Below are 26,610 nucleotides of genomic sequence, written 5' to 3' on the forward strand. Positions count from 1 at the left end.
ACAGAACTGTTAGAACCTAAGACTAAGGTACTTTCAAGAATGTATAACTTGCTGTTAAAATGGAACACACAAGATGAAATGGTTAAATCGGCTATGATAAAGTGGGCACAGGACATTGGGCACAACATTATGTTTGAGGACTGGGAAAGGTTGTGGACCACTGGGTTGAACTTCACTGCATGTAATGCTCTGAAGGAAAATGTAATGAAAATGAAATATAGATTGTACATGACCCCAGTTAAACTTGCCAAGATATACCATTTGTCTGATAATAAATGTTGGAAATGTAAAGAAAATGAAGGAACATTCTTTCACCTCTGGTGGACTTGCCCTAGGGTGAAGGCCTTCTGGGAAATGATATATAATGAACTGAAAAAGGTATTTAAGTATACCTTCACCAAGAAACCAGAGGCCTTCCTTTTGGGTATTGTCGGCCAGAAGGTGTTAAAGAAGGATCGAACTTTTTTATGTATGCAACAACGGCAGCAAGGATACTCATCGCGAAGAATTGGAAAACTCAAGATCTACCCACACTGGAAGAGTGGCAGATGCAACTGATGGACTACATGGAACTGGCCGAGATGACTGGCAGAATCCGAGACCTGGGAGAGGAGAGGGTTGAAGAAGACTGGAAGAAATTTAAGATTTATTTAAAAAAACATTGCAGTTTGGTTGAATGTCAAGAAAGGATGCTACATCATAAATAATGGTGCACCACTAAATTAGATGGAATTAAGATGATAAGTAAGTCGAGGATAAATTATAAATCTATTGGAGAATTAATAGACTATAGTTAAATGAATGTGATACAAGATTGTAAACAAGAGGATAAATTGCGGGCAAGAATTGACAATGATGCAAGTGGGAGCGGGAGGTGTGAGGGAGTCCCAAGAAGTTAAGAAAGTATGTTATGACATATGATATATTGTTTTTTATTTTTGCATTTATGTTCAAAAACCTTAATAAATATATATTTAAAATAAAATAAAAGGGAGCAGGATGTTTGTGTCACAGCCTGCGTATTTCCTGTTCACAGGATGTTTCTGTTTTGATAGAGCTGTTGTCTCTCACTCTCTGCGCCTGAACACGCAAGCAGGCAGTCATGTTTTTTCTTTGTTTTGACCAACGCTTAATAAACATTCTAAATGATAATCTCCTGAGTGCAACTTTCGCTGTGCATTATCTGCTGATAGAGCGTGCATCAGTTCTGGAATGTGGAAAGCTATTTTCTGGAGCTCGTGTCGCTAATTGCTGATACTGTATCTATGGGAGGTCGATGGACGTCCGGAGTCAACGTGGAGGCTGTGATGGCCTTTGTCTCCCTGGCAGTATCCCAGGGAGACCCATCACCTCCTGGCAAATAGAAGGGGAAGAAATGGAGGCAGTGAGAGATTTTATTTTCTTGGGCTCTATGATCACTGCAGATGGTGACAGCAGTCACGAAATTAAAAGACGCCTGCTCCTTGGGAGAAAGGCGATGGCAAACCTAGACAACATCTTAAAAAGCAAAGACATCACCTTGCCAACAAAGGTCTGTATAGTAAAAGCCATGGTTTTCCCAGTAGTGATGTATGGAAGTGAGAGCTGGACCATAAAGAAGGCTGATCGCCGAAGAATTGATGCTTTTGAACTGTGGTGCTGCAGGAGACTCTTGAGAGTCTCATGGACTGCAAGAAGATCAAATGTATCCATTCTTAAGGAAATCAGCCCTGAGCACTCACTGGAAGGACAGGTCCTGAAGCTGAGGCTCCAATACTTTGGCCACCTCATGAGAAGACTCCCTGGAAAAGACGCTGATGTTGGGAAAGATTGAGGGCACAAGAAGAAGGGGACAACAGAGGACAAGATGGTTAGACAGCGTTCTCGAAGCTACAAACATGAGTCTGACCAAACTGTGGGAGGCAGTGGAGGACAGGAGTGCCTGGCGTGCTCTGGTCCATGGGGTCACGAAGAGTCGGACACGACTAAACGACTAAACAACAACAAAATATTATGTTGGAAGCCGCCCAGAGTAGCTGGGGGAACCCAGCCAGAGGGGCGGGGTATAAATGATAAATGATAAATTATTGTTATTGTTGTTATTGTTATTGTTATTGTTATTGTTATTGTTATTGTTATTGTTATTGTTATTGTTATTGTTATTATTTGCAATCTCTTATCTCACCAGACTGGGTGCCATGGGATCCTAGGATGAAGATTTCTTCCTGGTGGGCACATGTGCATGCAATTATGCCTAATATATTATAATGAGTGGGCTAGGTGGAGCTAATTTCTGCAAAAGCCTGGGCTACTTCCTGTGACATTAACATATGAGAGTGCTGGAGGTGAAATAGTTAAGCAGGTTACCCAATCAGAACCCAGGGGGTGGAGTCAGAGGGACTATAAAACCAGCTCTGGGAGGGGCGAAGGGAGGAGTTTGTTGGGAGTGGGGTGGTTGGTTGGAGTGGGAGTGACTTGGGCTAGTCTGTGGGTAGGTTGAATTAGTGTAGCGAAATAAGTTAAGTCAGGAACAGTTAGGAGCTAGGAAGACAAGTAAATATCTGAGAGTTGGTTTAGTGAGTAAGAGCAGGTAGCAGAAGTTATAGGTCTGGATAGGCACCCCATGATTGTAATTCACTGAGAACGTTTATGAAACCACACGCTTGTTAAACTGCAATAAATAAACAGAAGTTTATGTTCCAACTTAACCCTGACTGGACTCAGTATTTTACCAGGTAGGGCCTGGGTGGTGGCAGCGAGAAATAAAGTGGTGGAACAGGGATCAATAGACGGTGAAATGTCCGGGGATCCTGTGTGATCACCACACTTCCCAACCTGCAATCCTGTGGGGGGAGGGGGCAAGAATCTTTAAGAGGAAGCTTCCAGACCTCGTCTGGTCAGTTCAATAATCCAAAAATTCAGACACCTGTGGATTTTGAAGGATGACTATATTTCAATTGGCATACTTTTTAAAAAGAGTGCCACTCAGGTTTTGGGGGATCCTCACCCCCTTTTAGGCGTCCTTTCTAATGACGTTTTGGGCCTCTCCACAAACCATGCTTGCTGACACCTCCTTCTCATGGACGTAAGTTGCCATTTTGGCTTCACTAGCAAGAACACTCATGCTTAGAAATGAAAAACAGAGGGGAAAGGCTTTTGGATCTGCTTTTATTGCAAGGCACAAGCTCATGTCAGCCTTGAAACTGTTGCTTTTTCAATCTGAATGCTTTGAAGAAGAAGTCCCTAGCTGGGGATCAAGCGGGATCCAGCGGCTCTCAAAGAGAGGGAGCATCTTCCACTTTTCAAAGGCATCTATCACTCCTCCCGTCTAAAACATAGAAACCAACCACAAAAAGACAAAAGTTAACTCAGTTTCATAACAAAGTGACCATGTTTGAGACACGAAAACACAAAGCAAGGCATGTTGGACCACAAGAAAGATTTCATGATAATAAACCATTGGGTAGGGATAGGTCTGTTTCAGTTTTTCATTTCCAGAAACTATGAATTACATAGATTCACCTTTCAATGAGAATTAAATGCAGTCTCTCAGACATCCTTACTCCTGTGTGAATTTCTTTTCTAGGTACAATTAACTATGTCACAGAATAGTGAGGGAGCTTTCAAGGTCTCCAATATTCTCCTGCAGACAGGATGTTATGCACGGCAGGGATTTGCTGTCTTTGTGGCCCTGAGGAAGAGTTTCTGGGGAAACAGGAAGCTTGCTCACAATTTTGTGACAATGTTTTGAGAAACACGGGAGAACTGGCACCCTGGGGTTCATTCCGTCCAATTGCTAATTTCTCTGCCAGGACACAAGACAAAAGTCTACTGCCTCAGGTTCTTTCTTTGGAAGATAAAATAAGAATGAAGCTGTTTGGAATTGAAAGTGGGAGATTTCCTGGAATGTAAGGGATGTGAATCTGAAATGGTGGAGGGCAGGACACCACACAGAGTAAGAGCCCAGCATCTGTTAAAGCTGCAGAATAGACACCCCCTAGGCACTGAGATAAACAATGGATGAAGCTGCACAACAAATTAAATGTGCCCATCCGGTGTGGTTTAGGGATTTGGCAAAGGAGATCTGGCATAAGCTCACAGGGCAAAGGGGCCAAAGACAGCTGGACCAGCCATGATGCAGGTGAGGACTCTGCTTCTGGTGGCAGAAGCCCCTCAGACAACAAACCCATTGGTGCCCCTCCTGCCCTGCTGGTTCTGCCTGTGGGGAAAGAACTCGGCACATCTTGCTTAAAATGGGCAACAATGGTAGTGCCGCTTCTGTGCCTGCAACCAGCAGGGTATGGTGTGTGTCTGGGGCAGATCAGGCCATGGCAGGAGGAGCAGGTAGATGGGCTTAGGAGCCGTGTCGGCAGAATGGCCAAGCAGCAATTAGCATTTTGCATCAAGCAGCAAAATGGGATGTTCCACCCTTGGCTCATTCTGGCATAGGTATTTTTATTTTTATTTTTCCAATGGAGCAATTGTGCTTGCAGGCAAAGGATGATCAGTTTAAGGGACTCTGCATTGGGTACTTAAAATGATCAATCCAGAGGGTAATGGGAGAGGGGCAGGAGGTATAATTCTCATTTGGTAAGCTGAAATTACCTTCGGCAACAGGGATAAGTATGAAGACACCTTCCAATCTTTTTATACTTATTGGGACAACGTACAGGGTAGCAAGTTCCACTGACACTATGGCATTCCAAAGCATTCTTAGGTTCCTGGTCCTGTGCAGATCCTGTGCAAAGAGAGAAACAAACATAAGTGGGGAGAAGGAAGTTAATTCACAATAGAATGAAAGAGAGGAACAACTCCACTGCCCTTTGAACAGGAGTGGCTCTGTGACGCTCTGGATGCTGTGGCATCCCAATTCCTACCCCCCACCCCACCCCCTGCCACTGGCCACTGGTGTTTACCACCCTTGCTATATTCACAAGAAGAAATGGTAAATGTGCTTATCCAGATATTTGCTCATGAGTGGAGGGTGTCAGTCCACGAAACACGACAGCAAGAAGTGAGGCACACATGGCTTATACATTATAGAGAAACTAAAGCCTGTAACTGAAGCCATCAGAGCCCCAAGGACTACCCAGAATAAAAGGCTGTATACTACATCAAGAAACATTTCCCCACTAATACGCCAAACTTATTGGCAGACCTGTGGAAGATACAAATCAAATTCTTATTTTGTAAAACATATTCCATAAATTTGCATAGAATTCCATAAAATCTAACCAAACTGAGAAAAGAAGAGGCTACTTTTGTTTTTCCTTACCAGTTTTACATGCGATGCCATTTTCCATGTATTAAAAAAAAGGTAAAGGACTGTTTTGACAGTTAAGTCCAGTTGCAGACAACTCTGGGGTTGCGGCACTCATCTCGCATTTCAGGCTGAGGGAGCCGGCATTTGACCAGAGACAGCTTCCGGGTCACATGGGCAGCATGACTAAGCTGTTTACCTTCCCGCCAGAGCGGTACCTATTTATCTACTTGCACTTTGATGTGCTTTCGAATTGCTAGGTTGGCAGGAGCTGCGACCGAGAAATGGGAGCTCACCCCCTCGTGGGGATTCAAACCGCCAAACCCAAGAGGCTCAGTGGTTTAAACCACAGGGCCACCCACATCCCTTTCCCCTTATATTAGTGTGCCATAATGAAGTCATCATGTGAACATCAAAGCACAGCTGTCCTCTGAAAGTCAGCTCTCCCTCCAAGTAATGTGTTTAAAAAATGTACCTGAAAAATCTGAAGAAGTGTGTATCTGAAGAAGTGTGCATGCACACGAAAGCTCATACCAAGAACTAACTTAGTTGGTCTTTAAGGTGCTACTGGAAGGAATTTTTGTTTTGTACCTGAAAAAGTGTAATTTCATGACAAATAGCATGCATATATAGGTTATAATAAGGGAAATTGCATAGCAGTTATGGGCATAATGGGGAAAATTCAGCAACACAGCGCATATTTTCCCTAGTGGACACACTTTGGTAGGCAATTTTGTCGGATATATACATTTTTTATGCAAAGAATTCCCACTAAAGAGATTACCACTAAAGAAATGTCTCTAGCAAGAAAAGCGAGCTTCCTTTGCAAGGCCACAGAACAGCGACTGTACTCCTCTCCCTCTTCCACCCCATAATAGGCTGGCAGGTCTCCCTCTGCCTTCTTCCTCTCCATCCCTTACCTGGGGAAGCCAGGAGCAGCAAAGAGAGAACAGCCAAGCACAGGTGCAGGATCTTCATGGCTCAGGATGAATTGTGGTGGCAAAGCCAGGCAAAGCCGGCTTTTAAGCCAAATGGAGCCCCAAAGCTTGCCAAGAGAGGGCTGGGAGGGAGAAGCAGATTGCATAATTTTAATTTCTTTGGGACGTTGTGACTTAGGCTGACGTGGACAAGAATGTTGACAAAATCACGTGCCTCTGGAATGGCATTCCTGCATTCTGTCAGTCATAGCAGTTTCCACAGCAGATCACAAACATTCAGGTGTGCTGTATTCATGTTTCAGAGGAAGATAGCTTGAATCAAATGAAACATTTATGAGGAGGATGCAATGCCCCACATAGGCAGTGCTAGGGGGATGTATCCCTCAGGTAAATGAAACACCCCTCACCTGTCCCCATCACATTGCTGGACCCTTGTGGTTAACTGAAGGATGGGGACTTTCACACGCTCGTCTCCTACAATGATTATTCTTAGTAGTAGCCCGTGCTCCCCCCACCCTAAAAAATGTTTAGGGTTACTCTCATTTTCCTACTCATGTTGAAATACTGCTCCTCAGTCTGGCCAAACTTAGATTCACAAAATATGTAGGGGTATGCGTACCCCTGCATCCCCCCCGGAAATAGCACTCGTAGTAGTAATAGCTTCAAACAGTTCTTCCAAAAAAAAAAAAAAAAAGAGATTCAAGTCCACTGATTGAAGAGGTTGAGTGGAACATGCAGGGCAAGGAGATTTCAAAGGTGAAATGATGGACTCTTTGCTTACTTGAAGGAAGGGCAATCTTCACATGCTCTCTTGTCCTACTCCTTATCCTTCTTGCAATCATCATCACCCTATTTCTCAGACACCTTTTCCAGACAAGACTCAAGGCAACCTACAAAAATATTTTCAAACAGGAGGGGCTCTGCTTCTCTGCTTGCTCCACCTGCCATGTCCCACTCTGCACCCCATAATAATCGGCCAACCTGTCCTTTCCTTTCTCCTTTCCACCCTAGAAGATGACTAAGCCCCCTTTCCCCCTTCCCAACCCTGTTTCTGAAGCCGCTTCACTCTTCTGTCCTGCGCTCCATGGAGTCGCTGTCAATGTGGCTCAAGATCAGGGGAGATGGGATCTCCAGAACAGAAACATGCAAATGCCAATGAGTTAATCTTCTCTGCTTTGAGTTTTCATTTGAGATTTCATTCTCAGGCCTGGTGCTTTCATGTGCAAGGTGCTTGAAACTGAATGTGGAACACTTTACAAGGAATATATGGAACCTAATCCTCAGCTAACAGACACGTGTGGCGCTGTGGTCTAAACCACTGAGCCTTGGGCTTGCCAATCAAAATGTTGGCAATTCAAATCCCCGTTACAGGGTGAGCACCCCTTGTTCAGTCCCAACTCCTGGCAACCTAGCAGTTCGAAAGCACGTCAAAGTGCAAGTAGATAAATTGGTACCGCTCCGGCTTAAAGGTAAACGGCGTTTCTGTGAGCTGCTTTGATGTCGCCAGAAGTGGCTTAGTCATGCTGGCCACATGACCCAGAAAAACTGTCTGCGGACAAACGTAGGCTCCCTCAGCCAGTAAAGGAAGATGAGCGCCGCAACCCCAGAGTCGTCCGCGACTGGAGTTAACTGTCAGGGTCCCTTTACCTTTACCTTTTAATTTTCAGCTATTCAAACAAGATGGAGGGGAGAAGATCACAGTGAGCAAATGGACCTAACTGTCAGGGGTCCTTTACATTTACCTTTTGTTGTTGTTTGTTGTTTAGTCGTTTAGTCGTGTCCGACTCTTCGTGACCCCATGGACCAGAGAACGCCAGGCACTCCTGTCCTCCACTGCCCCCCGCAGCTTGGTCAGACTCATGCTGGTAACCTCGAAAACACTATCCAACCATCTCATCCTCTGTCGCCCCCTTCTCCTTGTGCCCTCCATCTTTCCCAACATCAGGGTCTTCTCCAGGGAGTCTTCTCTTCTCATGAGGTGGCCAAAGTACTGGAGCCTCAGCTTCACAATCTGTCCTTCCAGTGAGCACTCAGGGCTGATTTCCTTCAGAATGGAGAGGTTTGATCTTCTTGCAGTCCATGGGACTCTCAAGAGTCTCCTCCAGCACCATAATTCAAAAGCATCAATTCTTCGGCGATCAGCCTTCTTTATGGTCCAGCTCTCACTTCCATACATCACTACTGGGGAAACCATAGCTTTAACTATACGGACCTTTGTTGGCAAGGTGATGTCTCTACTTCTCAAGATGCTGTCTAGGCCTGTCATTGCCCTTCTCCCAAGAAGCAGGCGTCTTTTAATTTCGTGGCTGCTGTCACCATCTGCAGTGATCATGGAGCCCAAGAAAGTAAAATCTCTCACTGCCTCCATTTCTTCCCTTCTATTTGCCAGGAGGTGATGGGACCAGTAGCCATGATCTTCGTTTTTTTGATGTTGAGCTTCAGACCATATTTTGCACTCTCCTCTTTCACCCTCAATAAAAGGTTCTTTAATTCCTCCTCACTTTCTGCCATCAAGGTTGTGTCATCTGCATATCTGAGGTTGTTGATATTTCTTCCGGCAATCTTAATTCCGGCTAGGGATTCATCCAGCCCAGCCTTTCGCATGATGAATTCTGCATATAAGTTAAATAAGCAGGGAGACAAAATGCAGCCTTGTCGTACTCCTTTCCCAATTTTGAACCAGTCAGTTGTTCCATATCCAGTTCTAACTGTAGCTTCTTGTCCCACATAGAGATTTCTCAGGAGATAGATGAGGTGATCAGGCACTCCCATTTCTTTAAGAACTTGCCATAGTTTGCCATTGTCGACACAGTCAAAGGCTTTTGCATAGTCAATGAAGCAGAAGTAAATGTCTTTCTGGAACTCTCTAGCTTTCTCCATAATCCAGCGCATGTTTGCAATTTGGTCTCTGGTTCCTCTGCCTCTTCTAAATCCAGCTTGCACTTCTGGGAGTTCTCGGTCCACATACTGCTTGAGCCTTCCTTGTAGAATTTTAAGCATAACCTTGCTAGCGTGAGAAATTAGTGCAATTGTGCGATAGTTGGAGCATTCTTTGGCACTGCCCTTCTTTGGGATTGGGATGTAGACTGATCTTCTCCAATCTTCTGGCCACTGCTGAGTTTTCCAAACTTGCTGGCATATTGAGTGTAGCACCTTAACAGCATCATCTTTTAAAATTTTAAGTAGTTCAGCTGGAATACCATCACTTCCACTGGCCTTGTTATTTGCAGTGCTTTCTAAGGCCCATTTGACTTCACTCTCCAGGATGTCTGGCTCAAGGTCAGCAACCACACTACCTGGGGTATATGAGACATCCGTTTCTTTCTGGTATAATTCCTCTGTGTATTCTTGCCACCTCTTCTTGATGTCTTCTGCTTCTGTTAGGTCCTTTCCACTTTTGTCCTTTATTATGGAAATCTTTGTACGAAATGTTCCTTTCATATCTCCAATTTTCTTGAACAGATCTCTGGTTCTTCCCATTCTATTGCTTTCCTCTATTTCTTTGCATTGCTCGTTTAAGAAGGCCTTCTTGTCTCTCCTTGCTATTCTTTGGAAATCTGCATTCAATTTCCTGTATGTTTCACGATCTCCCTTGCATTTTGCTTGCCTTCTCTCCCCCGCTATTTGTAAGGCCTCATTGGACAGCCACTTTGCTTTCTTGCATTTCCTTTTCATTGGGATGGTTTTCGTTGCTGCCTCCTGTATAATGTTACGAGCCTCCATCCATAGTTCTTCAGGCACTCTGTCCACCAAATCTAAATCCTTAAACCTGTTCCTCACTTCCACTGTGTATTCATAAGGGATTTGACTTAGATTGTATCTTACCGGCCCAGTGGTTTTTCCTACTTTCTTCAGTTTAAGCTTGAATTTTGCTATAAGAAGCTGATGATCTGAGCCACAGTCAGCTCCAGGTCTTGTTTTTGCTGACTGTATAGAGCTTCTCCATCTTTGGCTGCAGAGAATATAATCAATCTGATTTCGATGCTGCCCATCTGGTGATGTCCATGTGTAGAGTCGTCTCTTGTGTTGTTGGAAAAGCGTGTTTGTGATGACCAGCTTGTTCTCTTGACAGAACTCTATTAGCCTTTGCCCTGCTTCGTTTTGATCTCCAAGGCCAAACTTGCCAGTTGTTCCTTTTATCTCTTGACTCCCTACTTTAGCATTCCAATCCCCTATAATGAGAAGAACGTCCTTCTTTGGTGTCACTTCTATAAGGTGTTGTAAGTCTTCATAGAATTGGTCAATTTCAGTTTCTTCAGCACCAGTAGTTGGTGCATAAACTTGGATTACTGTGATGTTAAAAGGTCTGCCTTGGATTCATATCGAGATCATTCTATCATTTTTGAGATTCCATCCCAGTACAGCTTTTGCCACTCTTTTGTTGACTATGAGGGCCACTCCATTTCTTTTACGGGTTTCTTGCCCACAGTAGTAGATATGATGGTCATCCGAACTGAATTCACCCATTCCCGTCCATTTTAGTTCACTGATGCCCAGGATGTCAATATTTATTCTTGCCATCTCATTTTTGACCACCTCCAACTTACCCATGTTCATGGTTCTTACATTCCAGGTTCCTATGCAATATTTTTCTTTACAGCATTGGACTTTCCTTTCGCTTCCAGGCATATCCGCAACTGACCGTCCTTTCGGCTTTGGCCCAGCCACTTCATCAGCTCTGGATCTACTTGTACTTGCCCTCCGCTCTTCCCCAGTAGCATGTTGGACGCCTTCCGACCTGAGGGGCTCATCTTCCAGGGTCATAACTTTTATATGCCTGTTGTCTTTGTCTATGGAGTTTTCTTGGCAGGGATACTGGAGTGGCTTGCCGGTTCCTCCTCCAGGTGGATCACGTTTGGTCAAAACTCTCCACTATGACCTGTTCATCTTGGGTGCCCTGCTCGGCATAGTTCATAGCTTCTCTGAGTTCTTCAAGCCCCTTCGCCACGGCAAGGCAGTGATCCATGAAGGGGATCTTTTATTCCTCAGCTCAGAATACCTTCCTCAGAATACCTTTTATTTCCTCAGAATACCTTTTATTCCTCAGCTATTCAAACAAGATGGAGGGGAGAAGATCACAGTGAGCAAATGCCCAGCACCTATTGAAGTTTGAGGATGGACAGTTATGGTGATCCCTTTCCACTGAGATAAACAATAGGTGAAACTGCATATTAATCTAAACAATCAAATACCATGTGATTGAAGAATTCGACCAAGAGGAATTGGCAAAACCTCCCAGAGCAAAGCAACCAAAGACAGGGCTGATCCCAGAGCCTTGAGGCAGGTGAGGACGCTGCTTCAGGTGGCAGAAGCCCCCAACCAGGCAGAATGCCCATGGGTGCCCCTCCTGCCCTGCTGCTTCTGCCAGTGGAAGAGAAGCACCAGCATCATCAGCACTGATTTTGGACAAGATCGCTGCCATTTGGGGCAATACGGGATGTGCTGCCCTGGGCTGATTCTGCCAAAGGTGTCTTTTGCAATGGACAAGGTATGAGAACAACTGGCTGTGCAACCAATTAAGCTTGCAATCAAAGGACGATGTATTCAGGGACCACTTAAGTAATTTGGGTAACTAATGGAACAGGTAGCTAGTACTCACTGCTCTATGAAAATGACATTCTGTGTAATAAAAAGGTTGCATTAGAGATACGTTGTACTGCCAGTGGTTGTTTAATTAATGAAAAACATAATTAAGACAACTGTAAATCTTGCACGCTGTATAATCAACCAACATAATGACTATAATGAGTTTTGTTTTGGTTATTTCTGTTTCTGAAGCAATAGAATGGCTCTAAGACACGGAAGGGAGGGAAGAGGGAGGGAGGAGAGATGAGTTTGTATCGATGCAGTTTTTACATAATGGAGGAAACAATAAAGTTTTAATGGAAAACTCTAATGGATTTTAACTGTGGACAAATGCAATATTAAAGGAGGTTAAACTGGAATCAAATAAATGATCATCAACTTGTAAAGAAACCTGTTGTTCATGTTAGCAGGCATCAAAAAAGTTTTCCAAGTTATACATAATGAAACTATTTTCTCAGTTCACTGGCTCCCTTTGTCTAAATCTGAGAAGGGATGCCCATTTGGGGTGGTATCCTAAAGCTACTCAGATCAGAGGCTCCTCAAAGTGATCGATCCAAAAAATGCTACAAGAAGGGCAGGGCGTGGGGAGGAGAAATGATACTTTCCTCTGGACACTTGTTTGATTCTCCTTCATCAAGCTGAAGTTCCCTTCTGCAACAATTATACCGTGGAGGACAGATCCCAATGTCAGTGAAGACAGCAGGGCAAATGAACGGGAGGCAGATACAATCAGTTTGTGACAGGCCAAATCCTGTGTAGAGGAAGAACAAATACCATGGTCCGCAAGTGAAAGGAAAGTTCATTCAGAAGAGCATGAAACGGAGGCACAACTTCATAGGCCCCCCTAAAATAAATCTTGGCTGCACCCATGCTTCCCATCATTTTAATTTCTTTGGGACGTTTTGACTTAGGCTGACATGGAGGAGAATGTTGCCAAAATCACATGCTTGTGGGAAGATATTGCTGAAATTTGGTAGTTATAGCAGTTTCCACAGAAGTTAGATCCCAACTACAGATCGCAAACATTCAGATCTGCTGCATTCATGTTTCACAAGGAGATAGCTTGGATCAAGCGAAAAGTTTATGAGGAGAATAGGCAGTGCCAGGGGGATGTATCCCTCAGGTAAATAACTCACCCCTCACCTGGTCCCATCACATTGCTGGACCCTTGTGGTTACCTGAAGGAAGGGCACCTTTCACAATAATAGTTGGCCAACCTGTCCTTTCCCTTCTCCTTTCTATCGCAGAGGATGACTAAGCCATTTTTATTATTTGTTTGTTTGTTTGTTTGTTTATTATACCACTTTATAACTGGGGGTCTCAGGGCAGTTCACAAAATAAAATTAAGATATAATAGCACAAAATACCTAATAAAAATAAAAAGCAGCTCAATACCCCCCCCCCAAAAAAACAACAACACATAGTCAATAATTACAGGAGAATACAATATTATTTCAAGCTGGCTGACACGTTGTCATTAGAAAACAGCCCAGACCCTCCATCTGCCAGAACCCGGAGGGACTTAAAATTAGGAGAGCAAAGACTTCGAAGACAGAAGACACTTAGCAGCACCTGTAGAGGAGATGATGTTGATGATGACAAACGAGGAAGTGGGAGAGACGGGAGGTAGAGATTCACTGGGGACAACATAATTATCCAAGAGGCTGGGTTCCATACCCTTCCTCTGTAAAGTCTGAAATAAAAAAGGATTCCTTGTCTCTATGGATTCCTGGGGAACCAGCAAGGAGCTGCTGACAGTGTCCTGACAGATTGTCCCGAGTCAACATTAGTTGCCGGTTAAGTTATAAATCATGACAGACTGTGCGGGATCTGCCGGGGGGAGCCTCCCAACACTGATAACTGGCAAGAACAATTATCAAAATGCCAAAATCTCAAGGGCAGAGGCAGAAACACAGAAATGGTCAGGAAACACATACACCCCCCCGATTCCCCCATCAAAGTTCAATGGAGAGTCTCCTCTGCATGAATGCTTAAGGACCCCATTCCTGCCACTCACCACCTGGCCCAAGACGGGGCCTGACAGGTCTCATAAGGACGGCTACAGCTGCTGCTGTTCCTGCCCAGGAGGACTCAGAACAGCGCATTTAATAAATAAATAAATAAATAAATATTACCTTTTATTTTATAGTCAGGTTCGGGAATTTGTTTAATTTTGAAATGTTTGTAATTTTTATTGTCTTTGGTTTGTATTGCTTTGTTGTTGTTGTTGGTTTTTTTTTTTTTGTGTGTGTGTTTTAAGGGTTTTATTTTGTTCTTAAGCGAAGGGGTCAGGGCTGCCTGGGAGTGGCTATAAGTTGGGTCAGCCTTATTCAGGGACAGCCCCATGCTTTCCATGAAGTCCTGAGTGGCCCCTTGTAAGGTTGTGTTGGCATGGATGTTAAAATCCCCTAGGACAACCAAACTAGGTGTTTCCAGGAGAACATCTGCCATGACCTGAAGCAGCTTGGGCAGGGAATCCTTGGTGCAGTGGGGAGGTCGGTACAGCAAAAGGAATCCTGTACTGCCCCTATTGCCCAACTTCCAGAACATGAACTCAGATGCAGACATTTTAGACTTGGAAGGATTTGACAATAGCTTCGGTTGGCATGCATATATTTGGTATGACAAGGTTAAAGTGTATAAGGGTTTCAAAAATCATATTGTTAGGAAAGCACTATATAATGTTTGGATTCGGTATAAAGATTTATTGGAAAATAAAACTCCCAGGTGGCTTTCACCAATGGAGGCTAAGGAGGTAAAGAAACTTAATATGAGAACTAACTGGCCAAAATATTCTGAAATTTTAGAACAAGAAGGTGGTGAATTTAAACTACAAAGTTTTGAGAAAATAAAGTCCAAGGTATGGGATTGGCTCCATTATTTTCAAATAATGGAGGCCTACAAACAAGACAGGAAAATCGGCTTCCAGGTGGAGAAATCGAAATTAGAAACAGAACTGTTAGAACCCAATACTAAGAATTTATCAAGAATGTATAACTTGCTGTTGAAGTGGAATACAATAGATGAGACAGTGAAGCCAGCTATGATTAGATGGGCACAGGACATAGGTCATGACATTATGTTTGCTGACTGGGAGCAGTTATGGACCACAGGTGTTAAATTCACGGCATGTAATGCCTTACGAGAAAACATTATGAAAATGATTTACAGGTGGTACATGACTCCAGTCAAGCTTGCGAAGATTTATCATTTGCCCAATAACAAATGTTGGAAATGTAAAGAGACTGAAGGTACCTTCTTCCACCTTTGGTGGACCTGCCCAAAGATTAAGGCCTTCTGGGAAATGATTTATAATGAAATTAAGAAAGTACTTAAATGCACCTTTCATAAGAAACCAGAGGCATTTCTCTTGGGTATGGTCGGCCAGCTGGTGCCGAGGAAGGATAAAAATTTCTTTTTGTACGCTACTACGGCAGCAAGGATTCTTCTAGCAAAGTATTGGAAGACACAAGAGCTACCGACGCTGGAGAAATGGCAGGCGAAAGTGATCGACTTTATGGGACTGGCAGAAATGACCGGCAGAATCCGCGACCAAGAGAAAGAGACTGTGGAAGAAGACTGGAAGAAGTTTAAAATATATCTTAAGAGCTACTATAAAATTGAGGAGTGCTAAAATGCTAAGGGTGAGGAAGACGTAGAATTACAGCGGTAAATTTTGTTTGATTTAGGGTGAAATTGAAAGGGAGAATGAATTTATATTTAATTGGCTAAAAGGGTTGTTGAATAATTGTTAAAAATAAAAGGATGCAAAAAGGGGAAGGTATGGGGAAGTCCGAGAAAAGAGGCTTATGGAAATAAGGTTAAGAAATTATGAATTTATGTGTTTGTTTCTATGTTGTTTTTGTTGTGTTTGTTAAAAATTGGGAAAATTAATAAAAAATTTTATTAAAAAAAAAAAAAACAGAACATGAACTCAGAAAACTAGGTCTTCCCAATACAATGCCTGGTGCAAACTAATGACTTCCTAAACATCACTGCAACCCCCCTCCCTGCCCACAAGGCCTGGGTTGCTGTGTATAAGAATGTTTTCTACTGACAACGTGTCAGCCAGCTTGAAATAATATTGTATTTGTTATGTACTGAAGTTCTCACCCTGGGCCAGCAGGGGGATACTGTAGATAGTTATGCAAATGAAGGATCAAAAGTGACTTTCATTGATTGGATAGTTTTAGAAAGTTGCTATAGTTACGTTGTTCTGGAGCTCTATATAAGCAGGCTGACTGAGCTCTTCAGCTCAGTTCTGTTCTGGCCTCTGAATAATCAAGAGCTGTTTGAAGATTCGCTGTGTCGTCTGATATGTTCGCCCACAACTTAACACTGGAGACGAGGATGGGATCGATGGACATCAGAGCACAGCCAGATGCGGCCACCCTCTGAACTGAGCTGAATCACTGAGCTGAATCACTGAGCAAAATCACTGAGCAAAATCACTGAACAGAACCAATTCAAAGCTGACTTTTCAGGCTAGAACACTGTGTTCCATCCATCGCCCTTCACACCGGCATCGGAATCATGGCTTCACTTGTGCCTCTACCACCGTTTGCGCCAACCTCTGAATCATGGGACTCCTACCTCGCTCGGTTCAACTGCTACCTCCAAGCCAACAAGCTGACAGAAGTATCAAAGGAATGGAAGTGGGGCCTATTCCTCAGCCTCTGTGGGCCTGAGGTGTTTGAGACGGCCCAAGCATTGGTTGCGCCTGAAGCCGTACAGGAAACAACATGGGACACGATTCAAGAGAAGCTCCGCAACCACTACGCGCCAAAGCCATCCAAGATTGCTGCCCGCCATGCATTCTAACACCGGAACCAGTCAGAGGGGGAGTCAATTAACAACTACACTGCCGCCCTTCAACAAGCTGCAATGCACTGCGAGTTCTGAGACTTAGATGATGCCCTGATGGATCAAATCATCTGTGGGGTCTGGGACATCCGTCTGCGTCTCCTTGCCAAGCTAGACCTCACGCTACAGGAAGCCATTGAGGAGGTCGTGGCCTCGGAAGCTGCCGAACGCTCCGCCCAGGAGATCCGCAAGGCCAGCAGCCCGCGTCTTGCTAGGAAGCTAGTTCCAGTGCATAATGAAGAGGCCAGCAGTGATGAGGCATCCTCCAGTGAAGACGATGACGTGCACCAGACAAAGCGGGAGTGCAGGACGTTCCAAAAGAAGGGCCAATTGGAACGTGCTGGCTGCGGAGGCAACCATTCCCGTGCCAAGCGTCGATTCAGAGATGCCATCTGTCGGAAGTGTTCCAGAAGGGGCCACATCGCTAAGGTCTGCCGATCGGCTCCGTCTGATACCCCCCCCTTCACCGACTGGCAAGTCCAAGTCTTCACTCCAGTCCGCCAAGGAAACCGACTCGCCTACGCGATGCAAGCTGAACGTCACAGTGCTCATTGAAGGAGCTCCATGTCACATGGAGATTGACACCGGGTCTGCCCTGTCCATCGTGTCTTGGAGCACCATCAAAAGACTGGCACCCAGAGTGTCCAAAAGGCAACTCGACTCTCACCGTGTACACCTGAGAGACTACCAGGGAAAAGATATTCCTGTGGTAGGTGTTGGCCGGTTCCGGATCGCCTTCAAGGATTTTTCGGGCCTGCTCCGACTGGTGGTGGTCGAAGCTCAGCGGCCAAGCCTCCTAGGGCTAGACTGGTTTGATGCCCTCGGCCTGGAAGTCACCAGCATCAATTGCATGTCTAACGCAGAGACTGAGGGCCTGGTCAAAGACTTTGCCAAGGTTTTTGATGGCACTTTGGGGCAATATACAGGTATGCCCATCTCCTTTAGCCTTGATCCACAAGTCGCCCCCATCAAGCTAAAGCCACGCCGGGTTCCCTTTGCTCTCAAGGCTAAGGTGGATGTACAACTGGACAAGCTGATCACCCAAGGAGTTTTGGAGCCGGTTGACGACGCCAAGTGGGAAACCCCCATCGTCACGCCTGTCAAGCCAGACGGGTCAGTGAGAATCTCCGCTGACTACAAGGGCACGATCAACAAGGCACTTCAGCAGCATGCTTATCCGGTTCTTGTTGTCCAACACCTGCTGCATTCCCTGCGTGAGGGTAAGGTCTTCGCTAAGCTGGACCTTGCCCAAGCCTATCAACAACTGCCCGTCGATGATGCCACTGCTGAAGCCCAGACGATCGTCACCCACCAAGGGGCATTCCGTTGCCGCCGGTTGCAGTTCAGGGTGAGTGTGGCTCCTGGAATCTTCCAAAGCCTTATGGAGGCTTTTATGCAAGGGCTTCCGGGCATGGTACCATATTTTGATGACGTCTTGGTGTCTGCAGACTCACACCAGTAGCTGTGCGAGCGCCTCCGTGCCATACTGACCAGGTTCCAGGAGGCCGGGCTCAAGGTAAAGAGGGAGAAGTGCCAGATTGCCATTCCACAGGTGGAGTTCCTGGGCTATCTTATCGATGCCTCCGGCCTTCACCCGACCACATCCAAGATCCGCGCTATCCAGCAGGCCCTCATCCCAAAGAACAAGACGGAGTTGAAGGCGTTCCTGGGACTGCTGAACTTTTATAACATCTTGCTGCCCCACAAAGCCACGGTGGCTGAGCCTCTTCACCGACTCCTCAGCACAAAGACACCTTGGTCCTGGGGTCATTGGGAGATGGCAGCCTTCAACGCGGTCAAGGCCCTCCTTTCATCGGACAGTGTGCTGATTCAGTACAGTGAAGCCAGGCCACTGGTCCTTGCCTGCGCTGCCTCACCTTTTGGCATTGGCACTGTCCTTAGTCACTGCTTTCCAGACGGAAGAGAAGCACCGCTCACCTACTGTTCCAGGACGCTATCTCTGACTGAACGGAATTACAGCCAGCTCGACAAGGAGGCACTGGCATTTGTGGCTGGAGTGAAGAGGTTCCATGAATACTTCTACAGCAGGACTTTTGACCTCATCACTGACCACAAGCCACTCCTGGGCCTCCTCGCCGATGATCATCCAACTCCCCCCGTCCTCTCGCCACGCATGCTGCGATGGACTGTTTTCCTGGCTGCCTACCACTACCGGCTCGCCCATCGCCCGGGGAAATCGATGGGCCATGCCAATGCCCTCAACCGTTGCCCTCTTCCAGCGTTTGTGGAAGACCCGGCTCCTGCTTCATCGCTCCTCCTGATTGAGGATCTTCCGGCAGCACCTGTATCGGCTGCCTCTGTGGCCTCTGCATCTACCCAGGATCGCACCACCAGCCGTGTGCTCAACTGGGTGTGGAGGGGGTGGCCACAAGGGCCTTTTGCAATGGAGTTCCTGCCGTTCGCAACCAGACAACATGAACTCTCAGCTCATCGCGGCTGTTTGCTGTGGGGAGACCGTGTCGTGATTCCCCAAAGACTCTGTCAACGTGTCCTGGAGGCTCTGCACGTTGGCCACCTGGGAATCGTCAAAATGAAGGCGTTGGCTCAGTGTTACGTCTGGTGGCCTAACATGGATGATGCCATCACTGCCTGGGTTTCCGCCTGTCAAGCGTGCCAAGAATCAAGGCCTGCACCACCGGCAGCTAAGAGACACACCTGGGAGACGCCCAAGACACCCGGGTCGAGGGTGCACATCGATCTGGCCGGTCCCTTTCACAGCCGGACCTTTATGGTAGTGGTGGACGCCTATTCCAAATGGCTGGAGGTGGCCCTGATGCCCTCCACCACTACCAAGGCCGTCATCCAGGTGCTGCGAGGCCTCTTTGTGACGCATGGGTGTCCTGATGTCCTTGTCTCTGACAACGTACCGCAGTTCCCGTCAGTCACTTTTGAACGGTATCTTTTGGGACTAGGCATCCGCCATGCCCTAACGGCATCATTTCATCCATCTAGCAACGGGCAAGCAGAGAGAATGGTGCGCTCGGCAAAAGAGGCACTGATGTGCCTGGACCGGGGAGACTGGCACGAGCGGGTCACCGAATACTTGTTCGTACAACACATCACCCCTCATGCGGCCACAGGGCGGAGTCCTGCCGAAATGCTTATGGGCCGCTGCCTCAGGTCCCCGCTCACCCGGCTGCACCCAGACTTTGCCGTGGCCAAACCCCCAGGCTGTGCCAACGCGCCACAGTCATTTGTTCCAGGAAACCAGGTATTTGCCCGGAACTTTGTGGGGGACATTCCTTGGGTGCCAGCCACAGTAGTGGGAGTCACTGGACCTCATTCGTACCAGGTGGCACTCGAAGACGGACCCTTGTGGCGCCGGCACATAGACCAGCTTAGGCGCAGGGTTGGGGACTTGGACACTACCGTGGTGCCCCTAACTGCGCTTGTGGCTCCGGAACAGACACTTACAGATGGTGAGGCTCCACCTACACCTCTTTCGCAAACTGCCGGCGTGGAGCCGAACCAAGCCACTTCAGAGGGTCTGCCAGACTTACCACAGACTCAGACCACTGCCGTGCCTGACATTCCGCCAACTCCACTTGCGGAGGTTCCACCCACAGCAGCAGATCCAGGGGACTTGGTTTCAATGCCACCTAGGGTCACACCACAGCCACAGCAAGAATTGGGTGGCCCCCCCCGGACTTGGTTAATAGTCCCCGGCAGTCTGGCAGAGTTTCCAAGTGCCCAACTTAGTTAAAGGACTATGTTGTTGGACATGTATCACTGTTGGTCTAAGTATGTGAAATATGCTTTTGTGCCTAATTGAACCATTAAGTGTAGTGCTGTATATAAGGAAACCATTACGATTGTAACTAACGCCTTATCTTGGTGGGGAGGGATGTTATGTACTGAAGTTCTCACCCTGGGCCAGCAGGGGGATACTATAGATAGTTATGCAAATGAAGGATCAAAAATGGCGTTCAGTCCTTGGATAGTTTGTATGCAAATGAAGGATCGAAAGTGACGTTCAGTGATTGGATAGTTTTAGAAAGTTGCTACAGTTACGTTGTTCTGGAGCTCTATATAAGTAGGCTGATTGAGCTCTTCAGCTCAGTTCTGTTCTGGCCTCTGAATAAACAAGAGCTGTTTGAAGATTCGCTGTGTCGTCTGATATGTTCGCCCACAACTTAACAGTATTCTCCTGCTAATTATTTGCATTTTGTATTTGACTATGTGTGGGGGGTTTGGCGGGGTATTGAGTTGCTTTTTATTTTTATTAGGTATTATGTGCTATTATATCTTAATTTTATTCTGTGAACTGCACTGAGACCCCAGTTATAAAGCGGTATATTAAATAAGTAAGTAAGTAAGTAAGTAAGTAAGTAAGTAAGTAAGTAAATGGCTTAGTCATCCTCTATGGTGTAAAGGAGAAGGGAATGGACAGGTTGGCCAATTATTATTGTGAAAGGTGCCCTTCCTTCAGGTAACCACAAGGGTCCAGCAATGTGATGGGGACAGGTGAGGGGTGAGTGATTTACCTGAGGGATACATCCCCCCGGCACTGCCTATCCTCCTAATAAACATTTTGTTTGATCCAAGCTATCTCAACATTCTCCTCCATGTCAGCCTAAGTCAAAAGGTCCCAAAGAAATTAAAATGATGGGAAGCATGGGTGTCGCCAAGATTTATTTTAGGGGGGGCCTATGAAGTTGTGCCTCCGTTTCTTCCTCTTCTGAATGAACTTTCCTTTTACTTGTGGACCATGGTATTTGTTATTCCTCTACACAGGATTTGGCCTGTCACAGACTGGTTGTATCTGCCTCCCATTCGTTTGTCCTGCTGTCTTCACTGACATTGGGATCTGTCCTCCACTGTATAATTGTTGCAGAAGGGAACTTCAGCTTGATGAAGGAGAATCAAACAGATGTCCAGAGGAAAGTATCATTTCTCCTCCCCACGCCCTGCCCCTCTTGTAGCATTTTTTGGATCAATCATTTTGAGGAGCCTGTGATCTGAGTAGCTTTAGGCTACCACCCCAAATGGGCATCCCTTCTCGGATTTAGGCAAAGGGAGCCAGTGAACTGAGAAAATATTTCCATTACGTAAAACTTGGAAAACTTTTATGATGCCTGCTAACATGAACAATAGGTTTCTTTACAAGTTAATGATCATTTGTGGCTGATCAGCTGCTCTCCCTGTGCAAAGGTCAGAGGGGGCAGGGTTTCTGTTGAGTCAGGGGATTAGCTGTGGGAGGAGCTTATCAGAGCTTGCAGGGCAGCAGCTGAAGGAGGAGCAAAAGGGTTTTCTTGTGTGTGTGTTTCTTTGTGGCTGATTAGCTGCTCTCCTTGTGCAAAGGTCAGAGGGGGCAGGGTTTCTGTTGAGGCAGGTGATTAGCTGTGGGAGGAGCTTATCAGAGCTTGCAGGGCAGCGGCGTGTGCAGTTTGATCCATCTTTTAGATTTAGGGGAGCTAGTCTCAAACGTTTGTTGGGGGAGACCTATGTTTTTTTTTGGGGGGGGGGGTTATTTGTCCTGTCTTCATGCTTTTTAAGATGGAGGACCACTGTAGCCACCCCCAACGACAAGTTTTCAAGATGGAGGGTGAGGGAACAGCTGCAGTCGCCTGCGGTTCCTGTGCAATGTTTGCCATCTTGCCAAAGGTTGCAGGCAGCTTTACCTGCAGCAATTGGATGTTGATTGCCCTCTTAGAAGACAAAGTCCAGCAACTGGAGGAACGTGTAGCTTCGCTCTAAAGAATTAGAGAGCTGGAGCTCTTCTTGGAAGCAACAGAGAACACCATCTCCACCAAGGAGGAGACAGGGGACACCCCTGAGAAGGAGGCTAGTTCACCAACACAGGAGCCAGATATATGGAGAAACGTGACTCAAAGAAGTAGGAGGGCCAGGGTTCGCTCTGATTGTTTAGAAATACACAATCACTTTGAAGTCCTCTCCCCTAGCATGGAAGATGAAGAACAGACTCCATTTGAGGATCTCTCCCTCATTACAGTCGATCAGGTATATGAAGACGAGCAGCAAAGTCAGTCCTCCGGGAATGTGCAGGCGACCTTGGAACGGACAGCTCACGGAAGACCCTGACCAAACCTAAGAGGAGGCGTGTAGTGGTGATAGGGGATTCCCCACTGAGGGGAACAGAAGCAGTGATCTGTGGGCCTGACAAGATGTCTCGGGAGGTGTGCTGTCTCCCCGGGGCTAAGATCCAAGATGTAACTGAACAACTGCAAGGAATCATAAAACCCACTGACAAATACCCCTTCCTCTTGGTTCATGTGGGAACCAATGACACTGCAAGCAATAGCCTCCAGAGACTACGAGGGTCTGGGCAGGAAAATGAAGGGTCTGGGCAGGAAAATGAAGCAATTAAATGCACAAATTGTCATCTTATCTGTCCTCCCAGTTGAACGATGTGGCCCAGGGAGAGAGGGAAAAATAGTGGAAGTGAACAGCTGGCTTCGCAAATGGTGTAAACAGGAACAGTTTGGATTCTTAGATCACGGACTGCAGTTTCTTGAAGATGGACTTCTGGCAAGCGATGGGCTGCACCTCACAACGGTTGGGAGGAATGTTTTTTTCCAAAAATCTCAGAAACCTCATCAGGAGGGCTTTAAACTGACTAATGTGGGGGAGGGAGACAGTGCTCCTGAAGGTAGGAGTCTATCAATTGATGAAGATGATCATCCAAATGTCATAGACCAAATGGAGCAAACAGCACGCAGACCTAGTGGTGGGAGGAAAAAATCCTTAAATAAGAGACACGGGGGAATGATTAATGGACTTCAATGTCTATACACTAATGCGCAAAGCATGGGAAATAAACAAGATGAGCTTGCGCTCTTGGTACAGCAAACTAAATATGACATAATAGGCATCACTGAAACCTGGTGGGATAAGTCCCACGACTGGAATGTAATAATGGAGGGATACAATCTATTTCAGAGAAACAGACCAGACAAGAAAGGAGGAGGAGTGGCGTTATATGTCAGGGATGTGTATACCTGTGAAGAGATCCAAGATTTAGAACCTCAAAGCCAAAGTGAGAGCATTTGGGTCAAAATTGAGGGAGAGAAGAATAACAGGGACCTCATTGTGGGAGTTTACTATAGATCCCCAAGCCAAACGGAGGACATAGATGATGCCTTCCTGGAACAGATGGCCAAGCATGCAAAAGGAAGGGAGATAGTAGTAATGGGGGACTTCAATTACCCGGATATTTGTTGGATGTCAAACTCAGCCAAGAGCATAAGGTCAAACAGATTCCTCACTGGCCTTGCAGACAACTTCATTGTCCAGAAAGTGGGAGAAGCAACAAGAGGAACAGCCATTTTAGATCTGGTCCTAACCAATGTTGATGACCTGGTTAGTGGGGTAGAAGTGGAAGGATCATTAGGCACGAGTGATCATGCTCTTCTGAAGTTTACTATACAGCAGAAAGGAGCAGCCAAGCATACTAGGACTCAATTTCTTGACTTTAAGAAAGCCGACTTCATAAAACTTAGGGAAGTGCTGGGTGAGATCCCATGGACAGTAATACTAAAAGGAAAGGGAGTTCATGATGGCTGGGAGTTTGTTAAGAGGGAGATAGTAAAAGCACAACTTCAGGCAATACCAATGAGACGGAAACATGGAAGGTGCCTAAAGAAGCCAGGGTGGCTATCGAAAGAACTTTTAACTGAGTTAAGATTAAAAAAGGATGTGTACAAAAAATGGAAAAGGGGGGAAACCACCAAAGAGGAATTCAAACAAATAGCCAGCACGTGTAGACACAAAGTCAGAAAAGCTAAAGCACAGAATGAACTCAGGCTTGCTAGAGAGGTTAAAAGCAACAAAAAAGGCTTTTATGGGTATGTTCGTAGCAAAAGGAAGAACAAAGAAACAGTGGGGTCACTCAGAGGAGAAGATGGTGAAATGCAAGCAGGGGACACAGAAAGGGCTGAACTCTTCAATGCCTTCTTTGCCTCAGTCTTCTCCGATAAAGAAAACAATGCCCGACCTGAAGAATTTGGAGCAAATGATTCAGCAGAGGAAACACAGCCCAGAATAACTAAGGAGATAGTACAAGAATACTTGGCTAGTTTAGATGTATTCAAGTCTCCAGGGCCAGATGAACTGCATCCAAGAGTATTAAAAGAACTGGCAGATGTGATCTCAGAACCACTGGCAGTCATCTTTGAGAATTACTGGAGAACAGGGGAAGTCCCGGCAGACTGGAGGAGGGCAAATGTTGTCCCTATTTTCAAAAAGGGGAAAAGAGAGGACCCAAATAATTACTGCCCAGTCAGTCTGACATCAATACCAGGGAAGATTCTGGAGCAGATCATTAAGCAAACAGTCTGTGAGCACCTAGAAAGGAATACTGTGATCACCAATAGTCAGCATGGATTTCTGAAAAATAAGTCATGTCAGACTAACCTGATCTCGTTTTTTGACAGAATTACAAGCCTGGTAGATGAAGGGAACACAGTGGATGTAGCCTACCTTGATTTCAGCAAGGCATTTGATAAGGTGCCCCATGATATTCTTGTAAAGAAGCTGGTAAAATGCGGACTTGACTATGCTACCACTCAGTGGATTTGTAACTGGCTGACTGACCAAACCCAAAGGGTGCTCATCAATGGTTCCTCTTCATCCTGGAGAAGAGTGACTAGTGGGGTGCCACAGGGTTCTGTCTTGGGCCTGGTCTGATTCAACATCTTTATCAATGACTTGGATGATGGACTCAAGGGCATCCTTTGCAGATGACACCAAACTGGGAGGGGTGGCTAACACCCCAGAGGACAGGATCACACTTCAAAATGACCTTGACAGATTAGAGAACTGGGCCAAAACAAACAAGATGACTTTTAACAGGGAGAAATGTAAAGTATTGCACTTGAGCAAAAAAAATGAGAGGCACAAATACAAGATGGGTGACACCTGGCTTGAGAGCAGTACATGTGAAAAGGATCTAGGAATCTTGGTTGACCACAAACTTGACATGAGCCACCAGTGTGACGCGGCAGCTAAAAAAGCCAATGCAATTCTGGGCTGCATCAATAGGAGTATAGCATCTAGATCAAGGGAAGTAATAGTGCTACTGTATTCTGCTCTGGTCAGACCTCACCTGGAGTACTGTGTCCAGTTCTGGGCACCACGGTTCAAGAAGGACACTGACAAACTGGAACGTGTCCAGAGGAGGGCAACCAAAATGGTCAAAGGCCTGGAAACGATGCCTTATGAGGAACGGCTAAGGGAGCTGGGCATGTTTAGCCTGGAGAAGAGGAGGTTAAGGGGTGATATGATAGCCATGTTCAAATATATAAAAGGATGTCACATAGAGGAGGGAGAAAGGTTGTTTTCTGCTGCTCCAGAGAAGCGGACACGGAGCAATGGATCCAAACTAGAAGAAAGAAGATTCCACCTAAACATTAGGAAGAACTTCCTGACAGTAAGAGCTGTTCGACAGTGCAATTTGCTGCCAAGAAGTGTGGTGGAGTCTCCTTCTTTGGAGGTCTTTAAGCAGAGGCTTGAAAACCATATGTCAGGAGTGCTCTGATGGTGTTTCCTGCTTGGCAGGGGGTTGGACTCGATGGCCCTTGTGGTCTCTTCCAACTCTATGATACTATGATTCTTTGATTCTATGATTTATTTGATTCCAGTTTAACCTCCTTTAATATAGCATTTTCCTGCTATATCCATTTGAGTTTTCCATTAAAACTTTTATTATTTCATCCATTATGTAAAAACTGCATTGATACAAACGCATCTCTCCTCCCTCCCTCTTCCCTCCCTTCTGTGTCTTAGAGCCATTCTATTCCTTCAGAAAAAGAAATAACCAAAACAAAACTCATTATAGTCATTATGTAGGTTGATTACACAGCCTGCAAGATTTACAGTTGTCTTAATTAGGTTTTTCATTAATTAAACAACCACTGGCAGTACAAAGCATCTATAATGCAACCTTTTTATTTCACAGAATGTCATTTTCATAGAGCAGCGAGTACCAGCTACCTGTTCCATTAG

General features: G+C 45.8%; 1 long non-coding RNA gene across 1 annotated transcript in view; it reads right to left on the bottom strand.

Annotated features, from left to right (window-relative positions):
• Positions 1–3,130: 3,130 nt before the first annotated feature.
• Positions 3,131–26,610, bottom strand: part of LOC307211977 — a 117,083-nt gene continuing 93,603 nt past the window's right edge. The window contains exons 3-4 of the long non-coding RNA XR_013836674.1: positions 4,585–4,717; positions 3,131–3,307 (exon numbers count right to left, since the gene is read on the bottom strand). This is a non-coding gene — a long non-coding RNA (uncharacterized lncRNA). The remainder of the gene's footprint in view (positions 3,308–4,584; positions 4,718–26,610) is intronic.

The sequence above is a fragment of the Podarcis cretensis genome (assembly GCF_951804945.1).
Source record: "Podarcis cretensis genome assembly, chromosome: 3".
Classification (NCBI taxonomy): domain Eukaryota; kingdom Metazoa; phylum Chordata; class Lepidosauria; order Squamata; family Lacertidae; genus Podarcis; species Podarcis cretensis.